The sequence below is a fragment of the Globicephala melas genome, chromosome 6 (assembly GCF_963455315.2).
Source record: "Globicephala melas chromosome 6, mGloMel1.2, whole genome shotgun sequence".
Classification (NCBI taxonomy): domain Eukaryota; kingdom Metazoa; phylum Chordata; class Mammalia; order Artiodactyla; family Delphinidae; genus Globicephala; species Globicephala melas.
Window position 1 is genome coordinate 72,252,276 of NC_083319.1, and position 15,843 is coordinate 72,268,118.

Genomic DNA, 15,843 nt, shown 5'->3' on the forward strand with positions numbered 1-15,843 from the left:
GGTAAGCAGCCTTTTCTTCTGTGTCCCTAGCCTGGGTGTCAGGCAAACGCTCCTACCGGCTGGCTGACATATGTGGCCGCTGCAGACTAATTTCTTCTGACACGTTGCCTTGAATGCACAGTCACAGAGCATGTGCTGAAGTGCTAAACACCCCCGAACTGTGCACTTTTCAATCTGTGAAAGCTTTTCGGTGGGTCCAGGCTTTTTTTTCTCGACCTGAGGCATCACAATAGAGAAGCACATGGACACTCCGTTGCGGCAATCTGGCATCCTGCAAACGCTCCAGAGCAGCAGCAGTACCTGGGCGTCCCTCTCAGCGAGCCAGACCCCAGCCAACAGCTGCTCCTCTGTGGAAGCTGTGGCCGCATTAATGAGCTTGCAGACAAAGAGCTGACTGTGCGGTCGGTGGCTTGGGGTCTGCGTGCAGGCCGGGGGCGGAGCGCAGGCTACACTCGAAAACCCTAGTCCCTCATTTCCAAAAATTGGTTTGGGGTCCAAATGAGCTAATATGTTTCCCGAGACTTCGATCTCGAAAAGGCTGGATCACGCCTCTGCCGTCTTGAATAATCACGAAAGCCAGCTCCCGGGTTATCTGGCACGGAGAGTTTATAGAGCGTTTTTACACTTCGAACCTTACCATAACCCTATGAAGGTATTATTTTACAGATGAGGAAATGGAGTCCCTGAATGGTTCAACAACATATACAAGTTCACGTGGCTAATAAAAGGCAGGGCAGTGCGTAAAGCAAGCTCTGTGTGGCTCCAATGTCATGACTTTCTGAAGAATCATCACCAAACTTACCCTCAGCCCTTCCATTCATTGAGATGTCACTGCAACAGCTAAAAGGAAGCCTCTGGGGGCAGGAGCTTTCAAGGGAGCCAGCTTTTCTGTTAAGATTTTAAGTCCCTTATCCGCCAGCTAGTTAAGGGAAAACGCTAGGGCATCACAGACTTTTTCAAATTCTTACCATCACACCTAAAGGATGTCACTCCTCTGACTTGCCTGTAGGGATGCTGTAGGAACAATGCGTGAGGAAGACTCACGTAATACCCTACGCTACCAGCACGGGCGAGTAACCACTGAAAACAAAGTATACAATAGTTGTAGAAATCAAACCCCAAATGACTTCTTCTACCACTACTACTGCTGCTGCTGCTACCATCACTAAAGTACTAATACAAATAAAACAGCAATGACAGAAACACTCCTACTAACAGGTAGCATGTCCTTAGCCTCTGCCATGTGATAAAGCTTAGGGTTTACATTCATTGCTGAATTCTCTCAATAATCCATCATGGAGGTATTTCTATCCTCTTTCTACAGATGAGGATTCTGAGGTCTAGAGAGGTCACAGAGCTTATGCACAGCAAAATGAGGCTAGATGCTCAGGCCGCTTGACCCCAAGGCTGTGCTATCTCCACTCGCCCATGTCTGCCTTCTCTAAAGGATAGGCAGTCACCAGATGAGTGAACAGTGTCCAGGAGGTTAGGACACACCCGTAGCACAGTCTGGCCAAGGCTAGAAAAGACTAATAGGTACACAGCGGTTGCTTCCAATCATTCAATGGTAACCATTATTCCTAGGCATCCAGAATATGGGTTTTCATCCCCTACATTTCACCTTCTGTCTGGTTGTCAAGAAATAACAGACAAAAGGATGGGTTCTAAAAGGAAGAGGAACCTGGCTTCAGGTGTGAGTTCAATTGAACCCTCTGACAAGTGTTTTAAAAGTACGTGTGTGTGCACACCCCGCAACATCTGTGTCACACGGGTGGAGGATGAGAGCAGAGAGCGGTGGGCTGATTACGTGTCCTTTTCTCCCTCCTGACAGCTATGAAACTACAAGTGGATAGATTATAGTTGAAGATAAAAATAGGCATTATACTGCCACTTTCTCTTCCCCGCTTTTGAGTCGCTCCAGCTTGAAAGCATATTGTAGCATTTTATTGTAGTCTGGGCTCGTGTGGCTTCTCCTGTTTGTGATTCCTTTTTGGAAAACTAGAAACACTCCCTCTCCACGGAGAAATGAACTCAAGTGAGTGAGAGTGAAAGAGAGGCGGCTGTGTGTGTGTGTGTGTGTGTGTGTGTGTGTGTACCCTTGTGTCCCTCCCAGCGCCTCTAAGAGAAGCGAGAAGGCAGAGTGTGAATCTGAATAGAGCGGAAATTGGGAAATGACACAGCTGTTTTTGTTTAAATGTAACCATTTTTAGAATTTCAGGATGCACTAAGCTTCCAAACTAGGCAGCCCAGTCAACCTTAGCTGGGGATGGAGAGTGATGCAAATGCATCGGACTTACCATCCCAAGGTCTACAGGAGATCCTGGCACTGCAGGTCACTCGGTGCAATACACGTTTGGCGCCCTCTTTGGTTATTAAACAGAACTCTCCAAGTAGTGGCATGTCAGGTCTCATCCCACACCGCTTCCATTTCCACTTGTCATCTCCATTCTTCCTCCTGAATTTTTATCTTGGGGTCACTTGAAACACAGCAAAGTACTTGAGTGTTTCTCAAAGAAGGTTCCCTGAACCACGGCACCCCCAGTCACTGGGGGTGTGCTTTATCATACCCATTCCCGCACCCACACAGGTCTACTGGATTTGAATCTGTCAGGAATATGAATTCTAACAAGCTCCCCCCGCCGCCGGGTTATTCTCACAAACACTACGCTTTTCAAATTCCTGGTAAAGTGGCAAAGAAAAAGGACTTTAGTGTTGCCCTTACCTAGTCTTAAGACAGGATCCGCCACTTTAAACCTGGGGAAAAAGAAAACAAGACACTCAGAGATGCTATTTATTCCCAAAGCGGACCCAGTTGACCTGGGTCAACTCACAGTTTCTCTAGGTTCTGTATATTTATCTGCAAAAGGGGAATGATAATGGTACCTAGTATATGGGGCTGTTGTGAGAATTGAGAAAACATATGTATTATTCTACGACAGTGGTTCTCAGCTGGGATTGGAGTGATTTCGTCCACCAGGGGAACATTTTTGGTTGTCTCATGTGGGGTTTTGGGGTGGGGTACTATTATCATCTAGAATAACAAACAGAGACACTACTAGACATCCAACAAGCACAGGGTAGCCCCCAACGATAAAGAATTATCATCCCCAGATGTCAATGTTTGACATTTTGAAAAGCCCAGGCATGGAGCCCAGCACACCATGCCTGGCTTCGAATCCGGTGTGCCACCAGTCCAGCTGTGCAAGATGGGGTAGGTTGCTCAGTTATTTGGAATTTTGATTTCTCCATCTGTAAAATAAGGATAAAAATACCTGCCTCACAAGGTCAGTGAGGATGCCATGAAGTAACATACAAAACATATCTGGTATATTTGCAGTAGCGTCCTTTCTCCTATTTCCTCATGCTGGCCTGACTTAAAAGGGACTGATTCCCACATTCATAAGAAGCAAGGAAGCCTGAGGCTTCCTCACCTTTAATTTGTCAAGTGAGGTGCTTTGTGAGTTGCCTCCAGGCAGGGCACAGATGGCCCGTCATCTGAGCGTGCATGCATGGCCAGGCCCTGTTACTGAGGTTAGGAATTACAGGGCCCCCTGCCGGGTCAAGGCTCCAGGACAGTCCCACAGACAGCCACAGGCTGCAATGCTTGCCCTGAATGCACTATTAATCCCATGATGTTATTTTAAAATAATGGAGAACCAGTTTATTGGGAAAGGACAGTACAAAACCTCAAAATAAATCCAGCTAACAAGATGAAGTTTCTGATCTGGAGAGAACAGAAACGCTGCCCTCTTTAACATTTAGGCCATTGGATCTAGAATGCCCCCGCAAATTACTCTCAACTACTCAATTATCTAGATGAATGGAAGACAGCAGAGGTATGCAACGATTTAGATTTTACATAGAATGCAAAGAGCCTCGAGGGTATGCAAGATTTAGCTGTATACATCCGACCTGGCTGGTGTTTCTGGGTGCCCCACCCCAGATACTCTCACATCACGCTTGCTCTACTGTCAGTGGGTAGGGGAGGCTTGGAATTTCACTACTCTGGAGGCAACTTTAACACACAACGATCACAAACATAGGACAGGGCTGGGTTGTTATATTGCTAACTTGCATGAGCAGGAGAGAGAGACACAGAGACCCCACCCTAGCCAATTTCTCTGTAGGTCTCAAGGTCACTCAAGTCATCTTCATCCCCCCTCTTCCTCTTTCCAGCACAATCAATCCTAACCGATCCCTGGTCAATTGAACACACATTTTCCTGTCCACCTAAGGTGCTCGAAGCACAAAATGACCAAAGGCATGGTTCACGCCCTCCAGGAGTGGTAAAGATAAAGAAAAAAAGATCACTCCCCTCCCAGAAAATTAAGGGCTGCCGTGCCATGCCCTAAGATACAAACCAGAATCTGGCTTCTCACTGCTGCTTGAACCCAGTCACCCGTCTTCCTGCTGGGATGGGGTGGGAAGGGAGCAGCTGAAGGGCTCTGCGCTAGGATTTTTCCTCCAGATCGAGATGGAAACAAGCAAACACCACACAACTGGTACCACAGCATGGAGCCTGCGATCAAGTCAGCAGGCAGGTGCCGCCTTGCTCTCCTGCGTCGCCATCACGCACAGCTGCATCGGCTTGTACTTCTCATTCCGGTCAAACCAACTATAACTGCATCCTGCTCATCAGGAAGTCTTCCGCTAAGGAAAGTCTGACTGATGCCTGCAGAGCGCCAAGTCCAGAGAAGCTCTGGACCCCCAGACAGCGCTGGGCCCGGGGGATTCGGCCCCCGGTCACTGATCCTGCCACACAAATGGAAAGCTGTGTCTGTATAAAAAGGCTCCTGCCTGGGGCTCCTCACTGTCATCTTCTACTCTCCATCTGCTCCTTAAGACAGCCCTTGAGGGATGGAAGTAGCATCTTCATTTTATAGTGGAACAAACTGAGGCTCAGAGAACAGGAAAGGGCCTCTTTCCCCAAAGGCCTCATCAGCCATAAACTTCACTTTACATTGAAATATGTACAAGGGGTGAAGAAAGAATCTCATCTTGTTACTCTCTTGCTTAAAACCTTCTAAAAGCTTTCCCATGGCCTGAGGCAGTACTTCTCAACCCTGGCTACACGTTGGCAATACCAGGAAGTTGCAGAAATGCCTATGTCCTGGCCCCAACCCAGACCAAGTAAGCCAGAATCGATGAGGGTGGAATTCAGGCTCCGCATTGGAGGGTTTTCTTTTATTTAAAGCTGTTGAGGGATTCTCAAATGCAGTCAAGATGAAGCACTGCTGCCCTAAGGGAATCGTGTCAAGCTCCTTGACTTCCCTTGCCAGGTCTGTGCAGCCAGGCCCTCACTTATCTCTTTAGCCTCATCTCTTACCCCTCTCTCTCCCATCTCACCCTCAGTGCTTCATCCATGTGAGGCCAGCGTGGGCTTCTCCGGAGGATTACACATGCACACCTCTTTGCTTCAGTGCCCCACCATTTCCCTAGAATGCCCCTCCCTCTCTTCTTCACCTGACTAATTTCTATTTTTTCTTTGAGATTGAGCTCAGCACAGCCTCCTCCAGGAAGGAAGCTTTCCCTGACACCACCTGGTGATCCTCCCAGGCACTTTACGTGAGCAAACCCTATCACTCGAAGAGATCACCATTGATCTTTGCTTGTCTCCTCCCTCACTGTAGTGAGTGCCTCGACCAGGTCATGTCCTACACACCTTCTCAGCCTCAGAACACAGCACCAGAGCACTTACAAAGTCTGCTGGCCTAGAAGAATTAAAAGCACAGACTCACAGACCTACTTGTGCACCTATGTTCATAACAGCATTATTCACAATAGCCAAAAGGGGGAAATGACCCAATTTCCATCAACAGATGAGTGAATAAACAGAACATGTCATGGAACATTATTCAGCCTTAAAGAGGGAGAAAATTCTGACATATGCTCTAACATGGATGAACCTTAAAAACATTAATGCTAAGTGAAATAAGCCAGACACAGAAGAGCAAATATTATATGATTCTACTTATATGAAGTACCTAGAATAGGCAAACTCAGAGAGGAAGTATAATAGAGGTTACCAGGGGCTGGGAAGAAGAGGGGAATGGGGAGTTACTGTTTAATGAATACAGAATTTCTATTTGGGATGACAAAAAAGTTCTGGAAATGCACAGTGGTGATGGTTGCACAACATCATGATTGTACTTCATGTCATGAAATTGTACATTTAAGAATGGCTGAGGGCTTCCCTGGTGGCGCAGTGGTTGAGAGTCCGCCTGCTGATGCAGGGGACATGGGTTCGTGCCCCGGTCCAGGAAGATCCCACATGCCGCGGAGCGGCTAGGCCCGTGAGCCATGGCCGCTGAGCCTGCGCGTCCGGAGCCTGTGCTCCACAAAGGGAGAGGCCACAACAGTGAGAGGCCCGTGTACCGCAAAAAAAAAAAGAATGGCTGAAATGGTAAGTTTATGTTATGTATACTTTACCACAATAAAAAAAAAAATCACTCACAAAAAGTTTGTTTAATAAATAAATCACACTGCACTTAAAAGAGATCTAAAGCCCCACCCCTGGCCTCTTGGACCCTATGCAATCAGGCCTCAGCTTTCCACTCTGATCTTATTTTCCTCCAGCCCTTTCCCCATAATCATTCTATTCTAACCATACTGATCTCCTTTTTTATGCAAATACACCAGACTTGTTCCCTCAAGTTCATTGCAATTGCTTTCCATGACGACTCCATTTCAAATTGCTAAACCTACCCCCACCACTCAAATTACTCTCTGTATTAGTTAAAAATAATACCAACTGATGTAACAGATAAAACCCAGAACCTCCAGGGTTTAGAACAGTCCTAAACTGTATGTATCAGAATCATCTGGAGGGCTTGTTAAAACCCAGACAGCAGGGCCCACCCCTCCAAGTTTCTGATTCAGTATGTTTAGGGCAGAGCCCAAGGATTTGCATTTATATCATGATCCCAAGTGATGCTGATGCTATTGGTCAAAGCACCCTACTCTGAGAACCACAGGTTTAACAAAATTAAAGTTTATTTCTCACCCACGTAACTATAAAATGCAGGCATGCCTAGTAGGGCAGCTTTCCTCCATGCAGTGATCCCATCCTGTGGCTCCACTATTTTTAACAAAGGATGCCCAAGGTTGTCCTGGGAGTTGTCTCCATCCAAGCCAGCCAAAATGGAAAAGAGCCCAGAGGTCTGCAAGTAGGAAGCTTTTATGGGTCAGGGCCGGAAGTGGCACACATCACTTCTTCCCACATTTCAACAGCCAGAATTCAGTCAAATGGTCACAGCTGAACTGCAAGGAAATTTGGGAAATACAGTCTATCTTTGGGTCCATGAGGAAAAGTAAATGGGATTGGGGATCAGCCTTATCCAGTGATCTCTTATGCTACCATATTTGTCTTCCTAGCCTTATCTCTACCTGATATTATATCACGTATTTATTTCCTTACCTTTTCATTGCCTTCCAGCACTAGGATGTAAGCTTCACGCGGGCAGGTGCTCTGTCTTGTCCACCACCGTGTCTTCAGTACCTAGCACAGTGCTTGGCACAAAGAAGTCACCAATAATTATTTCTTGAAGTACTAAATGCATTTTTCACAGGATACTCTGTCTGATGATCTCCTGTCTACCTTTTCTGTGAGACGTTCCTGAAGCCACATTCCTTTTCTTGCTTATGTCGCTGGGCCCCTGCCATCACAGCAGGCCTATGTTTATGCCAACAGATAGGACCAGTTTTTCCAATAACACTAGGGACATTGTGATGCCCTCTCAACTGCTCTGTCCTAAGCATGGCGGTCATGCTATCTTCCATCCCCAATGTCCCTTTCTAGTTTATCCCAGTGGCTTTCTTTGCAAAGGAGAATAAAAAGCCCAAAGGATGTTCACTCCCAGCCAGGCTGAAGACCCATGAGCTGGTCTAGCACAAAACACACTCTAAACAGGGTAATGATAACTAAGACAAACAGCTACCCTGTGGGATTTGGACAAGAGGAGTTTGGAAAGTCATCAGCAAGAAATAAAAGTGTAAATATACAGAGTGAAGCCAGCCCACCATGACAGTGAAGTGGGGAGAGTCCAGAGGGAAAGAGTAACTGTCTTGGATTCTCACAGTCTTCCTGTTTCATTTGCAGGATATCCTTAAAATAAACTCATTTTTTTAAGAGGGTCTAAATGAATCCCTGTTCCCCATTTGGTTATGAGCCTGACTAACTCAAGCCAGCACCTGTTGGCAAAATGGCCAACAGCTCAGTAAGGTGGCTCACTGAGTGGCTGTCACGTTCATGTGCCACTTAAATAGCTCAACAAAGTGACCTGCCCCACCCAGAGATGGCATCTCAGACTGTAACTATAAACAAGTTCAGGCCTCCTCTCCTCACACTAAGAACACTGCAGCAGTTTCTTCACCCCCCCGCTTGGCTCTTCTGCACCAGGCCACCAGATCCATCTTTCAAAAAGCACCACTTTCATGCTGTCACTTTCCTGCTCCAAACCCTCCACAGACTACAGAACTGATACTTAATTTGCATGCCTGTGATAGAAATGCTCACAGGGGCTGCATGTCCATTGTCTCACTTAATCCTCACAACCACCATGCAATTAGGACCTACCATCTTTATTTTGCAGCTCTGGTGACTGGGTCATGTAAAGATTAAATAAATTACCCACCAACCTGAAGCTAAGAACCAGCAGAGTCAAAGGAGAACCCCAGGTGTGCCTGTTTGTAAAGTCTCTTCTGTTTACACTACACATTCATTCATTCGTTCACTCATTCATTCAAACCTATGTTGAGTGTCAACCATGTGCCAAGAACTGTGCTAGGTACAAGGATGACAATGGATCATTCGCGGGAAGACAACTTTAAGAGTACTATGAGCAGAGTTCCCTGTGCTATACAGTAAGGAATTCTGTTCAATGTCCTGTAATAACCTAAATGGGACAAGAATTTGAAAATGAATAGATACATGTATATGTATAACTGAATTACTCTGCTGTACACTTGAGACTAACACAACATTGTTAATCAACTATACTCCAATGTAAATTTTAAAAAAAAATTTTTAAAAAAAGAACCTTCTTCATAGCACAGGGAACTCTACTCAATACTCTGTAATGACCTATATGAGGACAGAATCTAAAAAAGAGTGGATATATGTATAGGTATAACTGATTCACTTTGCTGTACAGCAGAAACTAATACAACATTGTAAATCAACTATACTCCAATAAAAATTAATTTTAAAAATATCAAAAAAAATGAGACTGCTATGAGACAATGAAGCATGTTCCGTATTGGATGGGGAACACGGATGCTTAGAAAGTGGGCTGCAGGAGCTCCACACCCAGCCTCACTGGTCAGGGAAGCCTTCTCTGAGGCAGTGTCACTTGAGTTGAGACCTGAAGGATGAACAGGAGTTAGCAACCTGCTTTTCTTTAGGGAAAGTTATCCTGTGGCAAAGGGGCTGCCTAGTGCCTCATCTCTCACTGTGACTCTCCCAAACTGATGGGCTGCCAGGGAAGAGGGGAGAAGGAGGATGGAAGGGATAAAAAGAGAAACCAGAAAACCCTACTGTCAAATGATATTATCAAATATATTTTGTATTTTAACAACTCCTAACCTTTGGGTTTACAACTGTCCCTGTGTAATTTGAAACTAAAATCTATTTCCTCACCCAGCAGCATCTCTCCCCCCCCCCCCACAGAGATGCACCACTCTCACTGCTGGTCCATTGGCAGTGCTAATTATGTTCTCCATAACACATTCCTGATTGCATAGAATTAAATAAACGTGTGGAGGTGACAGAACAAAACGAAATCTATGACTTACTTGACAGACTGATCAGTTTGTTGGGCACAGGGTGAAAACAGCAAATGTTACACATGCAGATTAGGATAAAAGGCCCAATAAAGTCACATGTTTTTAAAGATAAATACAATCAAACTGAAATAATTTTTGCAGTTTCTTCTATTATAAATGTGATCTGAACACACTGTCTTCCTGTTTTTCAGCCTTTCACAGGCTTCTGATTTACCTTCTATTTAAGATTCCACTAAATTAATAGAGAAAACTATTTCGATAGACTATTCAATCTCGCATTTGCAATTTGAAGGTTGCTTCACAATCATAACTTCTACAATAGAGTGAAAGTAGAAGGTAGAAACACTTTTACTCTGTAAGAGCTTTACCAAGTAGGGAAGGGACAAAGATGAAAAAACAAATTCTTTATAAGGAGCCGAAATAGAAAATCTAGGTGAATAAGCCAGACGATATACCCAAACTGAATTAGTTGAATTTCATAAAGGAATAAAGAGTTGTGACAATGGGATGTCCCCAAACCAGAAAACCCAACTTGTGGTTGGGTGATGACCCCCTTAAAAAGTGAAAGTCTTTGTTAACTATAGACATATGCATGTACACTGTAGCTAGGTGTTCACCAAACCTCACTTCCTTTTTTCCTGGCACCACCTTCCCTCCTCCCATTCCCAGCCCCCGCCCTGCAACTGATCAAGTGCAGAACTGAAACTGGGTTCTGGCCAATAATCAATGTGAATGGCATTCCTACAGGAGTCTGGGACCAGGAATCACTGCGATGAGCACAGTCATCCCAACCCTGCACACACATCTGCTCTGACCCACGTTAGACTAAATGTGAGGGAGCAAATGCACGAAGTGACTGAGCTTTGGTGTGTTTTTACAGCAGTGGACCAACCTTAAGTGATACCCACCAGGGGGAGAAAGGAAACAGGGTCCTCCTGAGTAGACTATGATTTTATAGGCCATGAGTGGATGAGCTACAGATGTCCTAAATGGTTTCACTAGACACTGATAATGTCCTTCATGTATCAGTGTCTACAGAATAAAGTCCCAGACCCCTAATATTGGCACCTCACTCTCCATGGCGTCATTCCTGCCTACCTCCCTAACTTCAGCTTCAACCGCCCGCCATCTATCCTCTGTTAGAACCATCCTGCCTCACACGGGTATCCAGAACAACCTCCAGCCGTACGCCTTTATGCATAATCTCCCGTCTTAAGGCCTGCCCTTCCCCTTTTATCTGCCTCCAAAATCCATAATCATCCTTTCAAGTGAAGTCTGAAACCTGGTCTCCCTAGGAAACGTGCTTCTTAAGCTGGGATACAGTAAGCCTTGATCAATGTTGCTCAATACTGTTACACGTGGGGGAGTCCAGGTGTGCTCTGGAGCAGCGAAGGGGAGATGGGGAGAAAACGTGCTCAAACAATGGACGTTGCCCCCTGCACAGTTTTAGTCAAGAAGGCCCAGGGGTTCAACCCTGGTAAGTTACTGGTTCCTTGCCATGCGACACTCAGTCTCTCCTTTGCTCAACGCAGCCACCAGGAGGGGAACGGCGTGGGAAGATAGGAGTAATTTTCATCTTTATTCTCATTTGCCTTTGTCCATTTTCTCACCGCCCCCTTCCTTTCATTTGTATTTTGTCTTAGCTGCCAATTTGGGGCTTAATTGGTAGAATACAGAGAAGCTGAAGTAAAACAAAGCTCAGTAGAATATAAAGAGAAAAGGAACAAAAAAAAAAAGGGAAGGCATGAATGGCAGCCTCGATTCTAACCATAATCAGAGAAGCAGGTTGGTGTGGCACCGGAACATACATGACCTCCCAGTGCAGGAGACTCACGGTTCATTTACTGCTCCATTTTCTCACAGCACAGATAATTTACCTGTGTGATGATTGCATCCTGCCCCTGGGCTCTCAGCAACTCTTCCCTACCTACCGTTGTATCTTGAATTTGGGAAATGTGTCTGCATTCAGACAAAATGCTGAAGATAACTTGGGAGGCAAGGAAATCTCATTTCCCCTCCAACGCAGTGGCAGACTTGGGTTCAATCTATGAAAGTCAATTGGTAGATCTGTGCAAGTCTTCTAATTAGATATATTCAGATAGTGGGCACAGGTTTCATTTGTATTCCAGGTTTAAAAAAAAAAAAAACAAATCAATGTCCACACACAGGAAAAACACTGAGCACTTATTCTGAAGCCACAGATTGCAGTAGGGCCCTGCACAGAAAACCAGAGGGGCTGTAAGTCAGTGCAAAACTACCACCTCATGAAGAAGAATGATTAGAAGGAATGGGCAGAACTTTCACCTCCAGGTCACAAGCTCAAAATGCAGCCCAGCCCTGCCTGTATGATGTTTATAAACCACTGACAGTCCATGTGAAAAGAGCTGGCTCAAAGACTATATTTTTACCAGAAATGATTGTTCAGCTGAGAGGCTGAAAAACAGTAGGATCCCCCAAATGAACTCACCTACTCAGCTCCTAAAGGTGTATTCCAGCTGGCACGGCAGAGTCAAATTGCACACCGCATAAAGTTCATTTCCAGAGTTTCCTGAGCCAGCTCTGTGGCAGCGGACCCTGGAAAGGTGAGACTTCCAGACGGGAATTCAGTTCACAGTGCTCGGCTCACCTCTGGACTTTCAGTCACGGAGTCAGAAACAGGGAACAGAAAACACAAAGGCAAGGCTTAATCTCCTTCCTCTGGGCTCCCAGGGCTCAAATTCCTCTGGAGTACCAAGTCTAACTAGCACCTACAAACTAGATCTAAAGGTGAAGGATGATCGAATAATTTTTAAGCTTTGTTTAAATAAGAAACTAATATTTATTAAACCATAACCATGTGACAGGCACTCTCTGAAGTGCTTTCCTAGACTTTATTCATGCTACAAACATTGAATTCAGAGCCACTAAGCAAAAGAACAAAAATTAAAAATTGGGATTCATGGATGAGGGAATAGACTCCTTGATGCAAAGGAATCCGCAGGCATCTTTACTCCTAAAGGTTGTGTGGCAATTTTTACCTCTGTCTCACTCCAAAGAGCTTTCTAGGAAACTGAGAGTTAGGTGGTATCACCATCACTATCATCCCCTTTTTACAGAGTGGAGACTAGGCTGAAAGAATAGAAGTACAATGCCCAAGATCACACAGCTAGAAAGTGGAAGAGCCCGTAACTCAACACAGACATCAAGCCACTGCTTTCTGCTTTATAACATGCCACCTCTTACTATGGTTCAGAAATGCTTTCTCCTAGCCCAGGTTTACCCAGGAGCTAGGCTACACCAAAATGGAGATAGGAGGATACCTGGTACTGTTCTAAAAACCAGAGTAAAAGAAAAAATAGCCTCTTTTTTTCCCTTCAGTATGACAACCTGAATCACCCAAACTGGGCAGCGCTAGCTCTGGGAATACCAAGTCCTCTTGCCCTAAGACTTAGTTTTCATGTGGGATTAAAAATAATTAGTAGGGCTTCCCTGGTGGCACAGTGGTTGAGAGTCCGCCTACCGATGCAGGGGACACGGGTTCGTGCCCCGGTCCGGGAAGATCCCACATGCCGTGGGGCGGCTGGGCCCGTGAGCCATGGCCACTGAGCCTGCGCGTCCGGAGCCTGTGCTCCGCAACAGAAGAGGCCACAGCGGTGAGAGGCCCACGTATCACCAAAAAAAAAGAAAAAAAATAATTAGCAAACATTTCACAATATACAAAGCATAATCAGAACACTGCAATCTTGCTATGTGAGTGGCCAAGAAGAAATGTCCTTTACTTTTGAGAAAAGTCCAAGGAAGAGAAGCTGTGTGGCAGGGTGGAGAGGGCCTAGCAGCTGCATCAAGCACATCTCAGATTGAATCCTGAATCCACCGCCCCTGGCTGGTTCCCCAAGTCTGGGCATATTAACAACGGTGTCCACAAGTGTGGATGGGTGGTGATAAAGCCCACTTTGCAAGACTGTTGACCAAATGCCTGAAACGCACTGAGAAGCATCCCAGGACATGGGGAGAACTCAGTAACTGGATACCATGATCTTTTTGCTAGTTACTGGTCCTAAGCCTCTGGGAATTGCCATGCAGCAGAAGAGCAATTTTACAGCACGTTCCACGGAATTCCCTATTCTAACTACCCAGAAGCAGCACAGTGCTCATCTCTTGAGGCACACACACCCCTGTTGCCTCTGAGCATTCACTCAGTGTGCATTTCCAGGGCCAACCATAAAGGCGAAAATACCCTCAGAAGTCACAGAGACGCTGTTTTTTATAGAGTGTGATTCCCTGACCCAAATCAGTCTTTTTGCCTTTGAATCAGTTTATGCTACCAGTTATTTAGCAGATTGATTGCTGCTATGGCAACTGCACATCCCTCCGCACAGACACAGGCAGAAGTCCTTGATACAATCCTGGCTTAGTCTCTCTGGCTGCATTCAGTCCATGCCAAAAATTAGAGAATATTGGGAAAATTAACTGCCTTCTGCACTATAGGCACTGGGGCTGCATTGTGGTGCAAAGAACAAATGAAGCCTGATGTGTGTCCTTCTTGCCCAGCAGCCCACAAGGAGGGAGAACTAGAGACCCCAGCCGGGCTCTGGCCACACTGCTCACCTTTGGTTTCCACGGTTTCTGCCAAGTATCAATGCAAGATGTACCCAGAGACTGCAAAGGCCATTTGGCAGTGCTGTGGCCTCTCAGGAAAGCTTTCCACTTACGGTAGGAAAAGAACTCGCTTCTCCTTGTGTCATAAAGAGCTGTATACAGATTCTAAGTACCACTTCCTAGCTGCATGATCCTGGGCAAATCCCTTAAACCCTAAAACCTCAGTTTCCTCATCTATGACAAGAAATTAAGAATAGTCTCTCGGGCTTCCCTGGTGGCGCAGTGGTTGAGAGTCCACCTGCCGATGCAGAGGACACAGGTTCGTACCCCGGTCCGGGAGGATCCCACATGCCGCAGAGCGGCTGGGCCCGTGAGCCATGGCCGCTGGACCTGCACGTCTGGAGCCTGTGCTCCACAACGGGAGAGGCCACAACAGTGAGAGGCCTGTGTACCCTGGCTGTTACCAATATGGTATGAAACCACAACGCTGGCACCAGATGGACTCTCATAGCCCTCAGTTCATTCTTCCTTCTTATCTTCCCTCTTTGGTTTTCTTTAATTTTTTTTAATCTGTTCTGCCTGATGAGCAAGAGAGATGATTAGGCTCATTAGGAGCTGGTTGTACGCAGTCCTCTAAACATTTCTGATTAGAAAGCTTGAGCCTCTAGTTCCGCTAAGTGTGTCAAATTTTCTTTACGATATAGATCAGTGTTTTAGGCTAGTTCCACCTCCAAAGGACAGGCTGGTTCCTCCAAGCGAGGTTTGCTCTGTCCTGTTCTGTCACCTCCAGTGTCTCCCCTCATCCACCAGATCAACCTTCTTTAAAAATGGCAATCTGTCAGCATGAATGAAGCTGGAAAGCTAGCGTGTAAATATAGAACGGTACCCTTCCCTAAAAGAGCCCCTCATCTCACAGATTGTGAGAGTGGCTGAGGCTGCGATCTCTGTTTGCTGAGGAGCCCATGTTATTAGCAGCCATGCTATTTCTGTATCTGGAGGTGCCTGGAGCACTTACAGAAATTCTTTTAACCCATATGTTGTTTTTATGTTTTAACACTCTGTATGTATATGTAATTTGCATAAATACAAAAATAAATAGCTGTCCGGTGTTTCTCTGAAGGTTGTAAACTCCAAAGAAAGAGGTAGCAATCTTCCCATATATTGGCCTTAATGACACAGTCCTTGATATGCAGCGATCAGTAATGTGGCCCAAACTGACTTTGAGATTTAATACTTAATAATTTGTGATGCGAATATTCTCACTTTATGTCCTTTCTATCAGCAAGGATGAGAAAGAATGGTGCAATCAGATGTAAGACCAGAAGCATCACCACATCATAAACCAATACCACTTTCATCAGCTCCCTCTGAAGATCCCAGGATTCAGGGCCAGTTCGTGATAAAACAGTTCATATAAAGCTTTGCTTTGTTCACAGGGTATAAGCAGAGACAACTGGTATCCTGGGACAACAACATAAAGTC

General features: G+C 45.6%; 1 long non-coding RNA gene across 3 annotated transcripts in view; it reads right to left on the reverse strand.

Moving 5' to 3' along the window:
- LOC115839015 (uncharacterized) overlaps positions 1 to 14,698 on the reverse strand; it is a 28,193-nt gene extending 13,495 nt beyond the window's left edge. For 2 of the 3 annotated variants that reach the window (XR_011377541.1, XR_009564348.2), the window contains exons 1-4: positions 12,251 to 14,697; positions 7,418 to 7,509; positions 2,723 to 2,754; positions 2,298 to 2,477 (exon numbers count right to left, since the gene is read on the reverse strand). This is a non-coding gene — a long non-coding RNA (uncharacterized lncRNA). Of the gene's footprint in view, positions 1 to 2,297; positions 2,478 to 2,722; positions 2,755 to 7,417; positions 7,510 to 12,250 lie in introns of all 3 variants that reach the window. The other variant, XR_009564349.2, reaches the window with a different exon arrangement.
- Between the last annotated feature and the right edge of the window lie 1,145 nt (positions 14,699 to 15,843).